Raw genomic sequence first — 11,194 nt, forward strand, 5'->3', positions numbered from 1 at the left:
TTTGAGAGAGAGAGAAATCACAAGTAGTCAGAGCAGCAGGCAGAGAGAGGAAAGCAGGCTCCCTGCTGAGCAGAGAGCCAGATGCAGGGCTTGATCCCAGGATCCTGAGAGCATGACCTGAGCCGAAGGAAGAGGCTTAACCCACTGAGCCACCCAGGCACCCTTTATCATATCAGTTGCTTTCTCTGCCTCTTCCCAAACCCTTGTCAGAACACAGCAGAGGAAAAGGATTAGAAAGGGTAATTTACAAAACACAGAGGGAAGTGATGGATTCTGTTCTTCCTGAACAGGTGAGGAAGAATATGGTGAGGACTTCCCACCACAGAAGATGACTATGTGCCCGTTATTGAATGATTTAGTTATGTCTTCTATACTTTCTCTCACCCTGTAGAGTTTATAGTCTGATCAAGGAAGATGGCACTGGTTTAAAATGGTTCCTGTGGATACCAAAGAATCTTTATGAAGGAGCTATCCGTCCCTTCCTCCCCCATTTTCTTTTAACAGAGATGGTGCTGTGAATATAGAAAGGGACATTTTTAAAGGAAGCAGGGATATAGGAAGATGTTACAAAGGGGATGGATCTGAGAATCTAGAAAGGATGCTCACCTGTGAATGAGATAAAAGGTAGAAAGTTGAGACAGTACAGAAGATATATCAAATATGGAATCCAGCCTTAGTGGGCCCTTACACAGTGGTTTTTAGTGAAACCTTGCCCCAGACCACTTCAGAACACCACAATCAAAGAATCTGCCTCTCCAGACACTCAAGTATATACAAGAGGTCACAGTTCTCCTTACTCCGTATAAGACTGTATCTCCCAGGGGCACCTGGGTGGCTCAGTGGGTTAAAGCCTCTGGCTCAGGTCATGACTCAGCTCATGGTCTCAGAGTCCTGGGATCCAGCCCTGTGTCGGGCTCTCTGCTCAGAAGGGAGCCTGCTTCCCTCTCTCTCTGTCTCTGCCTGCCTCTCTGCCTACTTCTGGCCTCTGTCTGTCAAATAAGTAAATAAATAACCTTAAAAAAAAAAAAAAGAATTCATCTCCCAAACCTTTGTCTTTTAACCATCCACCAAGCAAATCATACCTACTAAATCCTGCTGGCTTAAACTCTTGGTTGTGTATCAGATGATCTTAGGAAATCACTTCTGTGGCAAAAAGGGCAGGACGCTAAAAAGGAGAAGAATTTGTAGACAGTTCAGGTATTCTGACCTTAAAATTAAAGAAACTGATTTGGGACGCCTGGGTGGCGCAGTTGGTTGGACGACTGCCTTCAGCTCAGGGCGTGATCCTGGAGTCCCGGGATCGAGTCCCACATCAGGCTCCCAGCTCCATGGGGAGTCTGCTTCGCTCTCTGACCTTCTCCTCCCTCGTGCTCTCTCTCACTGTCTCTCTCTCTCAAATAAATAAAATAAAATCTTTTAAAAAAAAAAAAAAGAAAGAAACTGATTTTTCTAGGAAAGACAAGCATTTCCCCTGCAAGAGCCTTGATAATTTCTAAGTTTTTTTGTTCTATTACTGCCCAGATTATCATTTCAGTTTAACAGCCCACAGAATTATAAAGTCTGGCTAACCAATCCCACTGCATTTTTAAAAAAGAATTTTTTTTTTCAAATAGGCATTAGGCCAAACACATTTCTACTACTTCCTTTGTGGTACCCTGTTTCAGAGCTTTAAATAATCTTGTCAGAATTTTTTTCTTTTTTCAGGTTTCTAAGCCAAAAGTCCTTTGCAAAATTATTTTCATCAACAGAATTATTAAAACAATTGAAAATGGCATTTAAAAAGTTATAAAAGGGTCTTTTAATTCAGAACTTCAGAACTTTTTGATACTTAACAATTAATGAAATTGTTATAGCATTCTCGTTTTTTAAAGAATCTTTTAAGATGTTTGAAATATTAATATTATAATACCACCCAGGCCTTGACACCTCCAAAAGTGAAATAAAAACATGAAATAGATTAAGGTCCCTGGCTAGCTCAGTCTGTAGAGCATCTGATTCTTGATCTGAGGGTCACGAGTTCAAGCCCCAAGCTGGGTGGTGGAGCCTACTTAAAACACACACACACACACACACACACACACACACACACATACCCACACAGGGGCACCTGAGTGTTTCAGTTAGTCTGTCTCTGCCTTCAGCTCAGGTCATGATGCCAGGGCCCTGGGATCAATCCTTGCATTGGGCTCCCTTCTCAAAGGGGAGACTGCTTCTCCCTCTGCCATCAGCCCCCCACTTGTGCTCTCTTGCTTGCTCCCTCTCTCTCTCTCAAATAAATAAAATCTTTAAAACACACACACGTGTGCGAAATAGACATTAGTTAAGTGATTTTGCCTTGGAAAAAAAATTGGTAAGTGACCACATCCGAAAATAATCTCAAGATACTTCTGCATCTGATTCCTTATGTGAAAACCCTGTACCTGAACACTTTAATCAGAATATTAAATCAGGATTTATTTGAAATTAAAAAACAGTGTTTACAAAGAGAGAAGTTCAGAAAACATTGTTTTTCTTGGTTTATTATAGTTTTATTAAACTATAATATATTTATATATATTACATATATAATATATAACCGATATATAACCTATAATACATAATCTAATATATATAATATATAGCCTATTATTATAGGTTTATTATAGTTTTATTATTATATAGTTTACTATAGTGGTAATGCAGGGGCACCTGGGTGGCTCAGTGGGTTAAAGCCCCTGCCTTCAGCTCAGGTCCTAATCCCAGTGTCCTGGGATAGAGCCCCACATCGAGCCCCGCATCTGGCTCTCTGCTCAGCAGGGAACCTGCTTCCCTTCCTCTCTCTCTGCCTTCTTTTTTTTTTTTTTTTTAAGATTTTATTTATTTATTTGACAGACAGAGATCACAAGTAGACAGAGAGGCAGACAGAGAAAGGAAGGGAAGCAGGCTCCCCGCTGAGCAGAGAGCCCGACGCGGGGCTCGATCCCAGGAACCTGGGATCACGACCCGAGCCGAAGGCAGAGGCTTTAACCCACTGAGCCACCCAGGCGCCCCTCTCTCTGCCTTCTCTCTGCCTACTTGTGATCTCTGTCTGTCAAATAAATAAATAAAATCTTTTAAAAAAATTTTTAAATAAAATTGTAATACATATGTTTTCAAAGTTCAGAAGTTATAAAATATTCCCAGCCAGGGGCACCTGGGTAGCTCAGTGGGTTAAGCCTCTGCGTTCAGGTCAGGTCATGATCTCAGGTTCCAGGGATGGAGTCCCACATCGGGCTCTCTGCTCAGAAGGGAGCCTGCCTTCCTCCTCTCTCTCTCTCTGCTTGCCTCTCTGCCTACTTGTGATCTCTCTCTGTCAAATAAATAAAATCTTTAAAAATGTATATATATTCCCAGCCATCCACTTCACCTCCCTGAAGGTATCATGCTACCAGTTTCTTAGATCTCCAAGGTAAAATTATGCATTTATGAAAAAATATGTATATTCTCTTCCCTTTTTTCACCCAAATTCCCAGTGACTGGTAGGCCATGACAAAGAGTTTGGCTTAATTCTGAAATGAGGAGTCACTGAAGCATTTTCAAACTTTAGGATTTTTGACAACTGAAGAAGTTAAAAAATGTTTTTTTCAGTGGTTAAGTTTGCTTTTTTTTTCTTTTTAGAAAGATTGAGCACCTTTTCCTGTCTTAAATGCTATGCTATTTCCTTTTCTAAGTATGCAAATCCTTTCCTCATTTTGAGGATGTTTGTTAGCCTTTTTCATGTTGATTCATAGAAACTTTTATATATTGGGGAAATTGTTACTTTAGTCACAAATTCAGTTAACATCTAAAATGGTCTAACTACATGGATTTTTGCTTTTGCCTGTTGCATTTCAAACTTTAGGGCCATAGCAATGACATTGTGATTGTATATGGAAATTAACTCATGTTTCTCTATTCCTTCATCTTATTTTTCAAAATCAAATATATGGAGAAAAATCATTTCTGAAATGACAAAATGCCTAGAAGTTCTTAGGTGCATTTTTTAATTAACAGCTAATCAATAAAAACAGGTACTAAAAAATACCTTAAGTATCATAGCATACATACATGACAGTCTGTTTCCTTTATTTTATAGTATACATTTATTTATTAGGTTAATCTTTGGAGTAAGTACGAAGTTCAAAACATATCAAAGATACAGAGTAAAAAGTAAATTTCCTTGTTCCTAGCTCACCACTATTGAATTCCTCTTTGCTTAAGTAACTATCGTTTCCAGTTTTTTATGTATATTTCCAGATATCTTATTTGGATGCATGTGTAAAATAATCTTCAGTCTGTTTGCTCTAAATGGACCCATTCCGAATCTTAAATTCATTCATTTAAGAATCAGCTATACTGGGGCATCTGGGTAGCTCAGTGGGTTAAGCCTCTGCCTTCAGCTCAGGTCATGATCTCAGGGTTCTGGGATGGAGCCCCACATCAGGCACTCTGCTCAGCAGGGAGCCAGCTTCCCCTCCTCTCTCTCTCTCTCTCTGCCTGCCTCTCTGCCTACTTGTGATCTCTCTGTCAAATAAATAAAATCTTAAAAAAAAAAAAATCAGGTATACTGGGTCACCTGGGTGGCTTACTCAGTTAAGTGTCTGCATTTGACTCAGGTAATGGTTCCTGAGTCCCAAGGATCCAGTCCCACAGTGGGCTTCCCACTCATCGGGGAGTCTGCTTTTCCCTCTGACCCTCCCCCTCTTGTGTGCTCTCTCTCTCAAATAATAAATAAAATCTTAAAAAAAAAAAAGAATCAGCTATATTGACAGGATAACATATTTTAAGATGTGGAAATATGGGGCACCTGGGTGGCTCAGTAGGTTCAAGCCTCTGCCTTCGGCTCAGGGGCATGATCCCAGGGTCCTGGGGCTCTCTGCTCAGCAGGGAGCCTGCTTCCTCCCTACTTGTGATCTCTCTGTCAAATAAATAAATAAAATCTTTAAAATGTTCAGTTTTCCAGCTTTTCTAGGATTAAGGGGGAGCAGGATTTCTTCTTTCCAGAGATGGATGACAACTTTATTTAAGAATGTCTTTCATATGGGGGCACCTGGGTGGCTCAGTGGGTTAAAGCCTCTGCCTTCAGCTCAGGTCATGATCCTCGGGTCCTGGGGTCGAGCCCCGCATCGGGCTCTCTGCTTAGCAGGGAGCCTGCTTCCTCCTTTCTCTCTGCCTGCCTCTGTCTACTTGTGCTCTCTGTCAAATAAATAAATAAAATCTAAAAAAAAAAAAAAAGTCTTTCATAAACCATTTTTTTCCTTTTTTTTTTTTTAATTTAAATTTTGTTAGTTAACATATAGTTCAATATTGGTTTCTGGAGTAGAATTCAGTGATTCATCACTTACCTACAACACCCAGTGCTCATCACAACAAATGTCCTGTTTAATACTTATCACCCATCTAGCCCATCTCCCACCTACCTCCCTCCATCAACCCTCAGTTTGTTCTCTTAGTTAAGAGCGACTTATGGCTTGTTTCCCTCTCTACTTTTTTTTTTTTTTAAGATTTTATTTATTTATTTGACACAGAGAGAGATCACAAGTAGGCAGAGAGGCAGGCAGAGATAGAGGGGGAAGCAGGCTCCCTGCTGAGCAGAGAGCCCGATGGGGGCTTGATCCCAGGACCCTGGGATCATGACCTGAGCAGAAGGCAGAGGCTTTAACCCACTGAGCCACCCAGACACCCCCTTCTCCTTTTTTTAAGGGGGAGCAGGATTAAACCAGGTATGTATGGATTCAGGAAACAAAAGTGGTCATAAGTTTTGGTCATAGGTAGAATTATGTCTATGTCAGACAATTTCTGAAAGGAAAAGTTAAAAGAAAATGCTATCTTGAAATATCCTCCTTTGACCAAATTGAGTGCCATAAGTATAGATTTTGTTGAATAAACCCTAGAATTACATTTTTAAGTTAAATGGTCTTTTCAGTTTCTGATTTCCCCAAAGTGTAAATGAAGAGGAACGAAAATCACTTAATTGTCTTTGTGACTAGGACTGGCACTACTTTCCTTGTAAGGACCCAGCTCAAGGACCACCACTTTAGTGTTTCTTTTGAGGACCAAGAACAGCAAGAATGATGAGATCAGGTCTAGCCCCTCCCCCACAACTATTAACTGCTTTTTTTGACAGTTAGAAGGTTAGGTAAGTAGTTTTTTATTAGAAGAACATGCGCTCACCAAGTACCTGCTTAGGCATAACAAAGCCAAAGGATAAAAAGTTTTTGAAGGAATTTCAGAATGAAATAACCATGCTGGGAAAAAGCCAGAACTTTGTTATACTTTCTTACACTTACTCTGCGGTTTCGAATTGTTTATATTTTAAATGACAATTGGGAAGGTGTACACTATAATCTTTTTAGTTTTGGAGCCTCCAAAGGCCTTAATCAGGCTCTGGACACATGCTCTGGGGAACTATGAAATATTAAACCACAACAGGGAGGCTAATCATAGAGCCCGTCACACAGTGGAATCAAAATAGAAACAACCTAGAGGATGTAGCAGAGCAGAAATGAAAGGCAGAATAAATGTTTCACTATTCATACTTTCCTATTCAAAATTCAGTTTAGTGTTAAATGGGCACACCACTGGATAATAAAAAAATAAAAACCAACATGAACCCTGATTTTAAAAAAGTTGGGAGAGCATATTGATGAAAGAAAAAGAAGCATGCAGGTATAGCGGGATCTGAGAGATGTGTCCTCGTCGCTAAGCTGCCTAAGCCTGATTCAGTTGTAATAGTATGAACCCCTGCAGAGTTGTGAGAAAGAAACTGACATGATATAGATGCTGCTTGAGAAAAACTAGTAACTAAATGTAAGATGGATTGGAAGAGAAAACATAAAATGTTGAAAGATAACTAGAAACCTGGTAGAAGAGGAATCCACAAGATTAAGTGACTAGCTGTAGGGGATGAAGGAGCTGAGGAGTCAATGATTAAGAGGAAACGATGGGGGGGCGCCTGGGTGGCTCAGTGGGTTAAGCCAGTGGGTTAAGCCGCTGCCTTCGGCTCAGGTCGTGATCTCAGGGTCCTGAGATCGAGTCCCGCATCGGGCTCTCTGCTCAGCAGGGAGCCTGCTTCCTCCTCTCTCTCTCTGCCTGCCTCTCTGCCTACTTGTGATCTCTCTCTGTCAAATAAATAAATAAAATCTTTAAAAAAAAAAAAAAAGGAAACGATGGACTGGTTTGGGGCAGGTGGTAGAGGGAGGTTGGTGACCACAGCAGTATTATTTATTGAAAACCAAAGACGTAGTTTAGTTAATTACACTCCAAAAGAGGTGAGTGTGGGGGCAGGGGGAGTACTGCTCAACTTAACTTCATACGGGAAATAAGAGAACATAAGAGTATTTTCCTTTCATCTTGGCCTCAATGCCAAGGCCTGTACTTATAATTCAATTCAGGAGAGTCTGAGAATTACAACATGGCAAAAGAAAAAGTCATAGAAGTAACTCATTGATTTGAGGGGCGCCTGGGTGGCTCAGTGGGTTAAAGCCTCTGCCTTCGGCTCAGGTCATGATCTCAGGTCCTGGGATCAAACCCCGCATCAGGCTCTCTGCTCAGCAGGGAGTCTGCTTCCTCCTCTCTCTCTGCCTGCCTCTCTGCCTACTTGTGATCTCTCTCTCTGTGACAAATAAATAAATAAAATCTTTTTTTAAAAAAAGTAATTCATTGATTTGATGAAAAAGGTTACAGATCAGGTGAATCATAAGATAGGAAATGAAAGTGGAAGGCCTTATGCAGACAGGATATGACTTACTGAAAATCCAAAGAGCCTAGATCCAGTCCTGAAGAGGAGGAAAAATGTGTAACGTTTCTCATTTTTTGTTTGCTGGATAACATTTGAGAGGGGCTTCTTTTGTTCTTGGATCATTTTTAAGCCAGCAAATCCCATCAGTTCAAGTCTGGGTGATCTGAAAGTCACAACAAAGGAAGAATCTTGCAGTATCTTGCACATAGCAGGCATTCAGTAAACATTTGTAGAATGAAGAAATGAAGGATTTTCAGGACTCAGTATGCATGAAGTGTGAAAAGAATCAGGAGAACCAAATCCAGTAGCAAAGTAGAAACAGACTAGAGTCCATATACTGCAATTCACTGAAAGCCAAACCACTATAGAAATGAAAAATGGGAGAGTCTCTGGTGTGGTTTGGTTTATAATCCCTGATTTTTTCGTGGTTTCTTTTCAAGGTCAGAATCACCCTCTACAGTTCAGACCTGGATAAAAAAAAGAAATTGGTTGGGTGCCTAGGTGGCTCAGTTGGTTAAGCAACTGCTTTTGGCTCAGGTCATGATCCTGGAGTCCCAGGATCGAGTCCTGCATCTGGCTCCCAGCTTCACAGGGAGTCTGCTTCTCCCTCTGACTTTCTGCTCTCTCATGTTCTCTCTCACTGTCTCTCTCTCAAATAAATGTCTTTAAAAAAGAAAGAAAGAAAGAAAGAAAGAAAGAAAGAAAAAAAGAAATTGATTAGTTATGGCAAAAGCAAAAAACTTGAGGCTTCTCAACTCAAGTGATCTTGTCCAGGACCAGCTATGAAAGCCAGGATCTCATGGGAGCAGACTTAGTTTTACTTTTTTCTCCTCAAAAAATTCCGACCATAATGTTTACATTTGACAGACCAAGTGATATTTCTCAGCAGTTGTTCCAAACCTTTATCACTCTCAACTTCCTACTGCATGTTGCTCTATTTTGCACTCAGAAGAGCACCTAGCAGTTCTGCTTAATCTAGATATAAGGTTATAACCTTCCAGACAGGAGCTATACCAAGAGGAAGGCCAAGCTCCAGATTCTTGGCTTGGTCACTTTTTTAGGGCCTGGCTAACTCAATAAGCTCTTTATCTTCAATCTCTCTCCGCCTGCTCCTGTCCCTGACTATACACATACTTGTGTTTCCTCTATGCTAGAAAATTCCCTTCCTTTTTCCTCTCTACCACCAAACTTCTTAGAAGCTTTTACTTCCTACTTTCAACTTTCTGACTTTCCTTCCCAGCTTTCATTCCTACCATGGTACAGAAAACTGCTAGCAAATGTCACTAAAAACATGATAGGGGCACCTGGGTGGCTCAGTGGGTTAAAGCCTCTGCCTTCAGCTCAGGTCATGATCCCAGCCAGAGTCCTGGGATTGAGCCCTGCATCAGGTGCTCTGCTCAGTGGGGAGCCTGCTTCCTCCTCTCCCTCTGCCTGCTGCTCTGTCTACTTGTGATCTCTCTGTCAAATAAGTAAATAAAATCTTTGAAGAAAACATATGAATGATAGTGTAAGAGGTCTTCTTTGAATTCTATTTGAATTATTTGCAGTGTTAGGCTCCGTGGAGTACTTCTTTCCTGGCCTCTGAGATACCACTCCTTTATTTTTATATCTCTGTGGACAGTGTAACTCATTCATTCCTCAAATTCTGCCCATCTCTGAAATTTAGGCATTTCTAAAGTTTCTCCCCTTGAGTCCCTTCTTATGCCAACACCCTCCCTCGCTGCTCCCTAGGCTTCAGGTATTGCCTGAATATTCCCAAATCCTCATGTCCCTACTCCTGAAGCCTTCTCTCAAATAAGCACAGGTAAATTAGAAAATAAGCCACTCCAAGAGGGACTTCACTCATGTTATCTCCACTAACCCTGACATTTCTTTGCTGACAGGAAAAGAAAAGTTAGGGGAAAGGATGATAAACCCTGTTACAGACCCCTTGGCATGGGAGACAGACCTCCCCTCAACTACACATACCAATCCTCTAAATACTAACAGGTGGAGAGTCTCTGTGCAGACACTACATCTCCTCCCAAGAATAGTGAGGTCGTGCTAAAGTCAACTGCAGTAGTAGCTTCTAGAAGGAAGAAGCGTTGGAAGTGCCACATGGATGTTTCAGTTTGATTTTGAATTTGGAGGGTGAGAGGAGTTTGAGACTTTACTTATCTGACACCCAGCTTGCAGAGGGTTCCCAAGTCCCACCCTTCTCCAGGTGTGGACAGTGTAGAAGACTGGGAAATTGCTGGGAGAGAGGGGAGAGGGGATACCTTCTAGGATCCAACAGTCTCCTCTTAAAGTTCCTGAGGCATCACAAACACAACTGCTCTGGAACTGATCTCGTCATTCTGCTTCTACTACCATTTTGTTAACAACATCACTTTTCACCCTCTTGACTTAGATGGAAATTTCTGTTACCGGGGACTCTTCCCTCTCTAACAGTCCCCCATTCAGTTCTAAGAGACCTCCCTCCAGACTGGCTCCTTTCAATGCTGGACCAGCTCCTACTATCTCCATACCTCTAGTCTCTACCCCATCCAATCCATGTGTCCTGCTGTAGCCAGAGGGACCTTCCCAGAATATTATTGGTCATTCCTCACCTCTTTTCATTAAAACCCCCCACTGACAACGTTTAGGCTTTTAGTGGGGCATATGAGGTCCTTTGCAACCTACCTTGACCTGTTTTCCATTTTCATCACTGGTGACTCCTTCCCTCATCCAAGCATCAGTGGGCTCTTTGCAGCTTTTCAAACATACTTTGTTAAGTACTAAGTGCTAGCTATGAGCCAGGCACTAATCTAAACTTTGTAATACAGTGAACAGGAAAAAAAAGGCCCCTGCTCTCATGCAACTCACATTTTAGTAGGAAGAGCCAGTGAATAAACAAGATAATTTCAGATAGTGATATGGGGCTATGAAGACAATTAAATGGGGGTATTAGAGGGGTGGGTTGGCTCCTTTAGTGCTAAGAAGGAGCTGAGAAGGTAACAGTTGATCTTGAATGACAAGCAGGAGCCAGACAAGCAAAGACCTGGTATAGAGTATTTGGGGCCATTTGACCTGACCAGTGTGTGACAAAGGCCTTGGGGAAGAACTAGCTTGGGCACTTGACATTTTCAAGGTCCCAAAACAAAGCAGTGAGGCTGCACTCATTAGACACTTGGGTGGGGGCAATGAGGTGAGGCCAGATCACAGGCACCCTGTGGGGGCATCCAAAGGAGTTTGGATACTATTTTAATGGCAAGAGGAATACACTGAAAGATTTTGAGCCAAGGAGGGACATGCTCTGGATCACTCTGGCTCTTCCTGGAGAAGGGGTTTCGGCTTGGAGACCAGTTCCATGCCTTCAGGCTTAATGCTCAGGCCAAGCACAAGCCTGGAATGACCATGGTCTTTCCCAGGACAGTTCCCAAGCTCCTGAGAGCTTATCACTGCAGTGCTTTCAGCCCAGGTCAAGCCTGGTTTGCC

This window comes from Neovison vison, chromosome 8 (assembly GCF_020171115.1).
Source record: "Neovison vison isolate M4711 chromosome 8, ASM_NN_V1, whole genome shotgun sequence".
Classification (NCBI taxonomy): Eukaryota; Metazoa; Chordata; class Mammalia; order Carnivora; family Mustelidae; genus Neogale; species Neogale vison.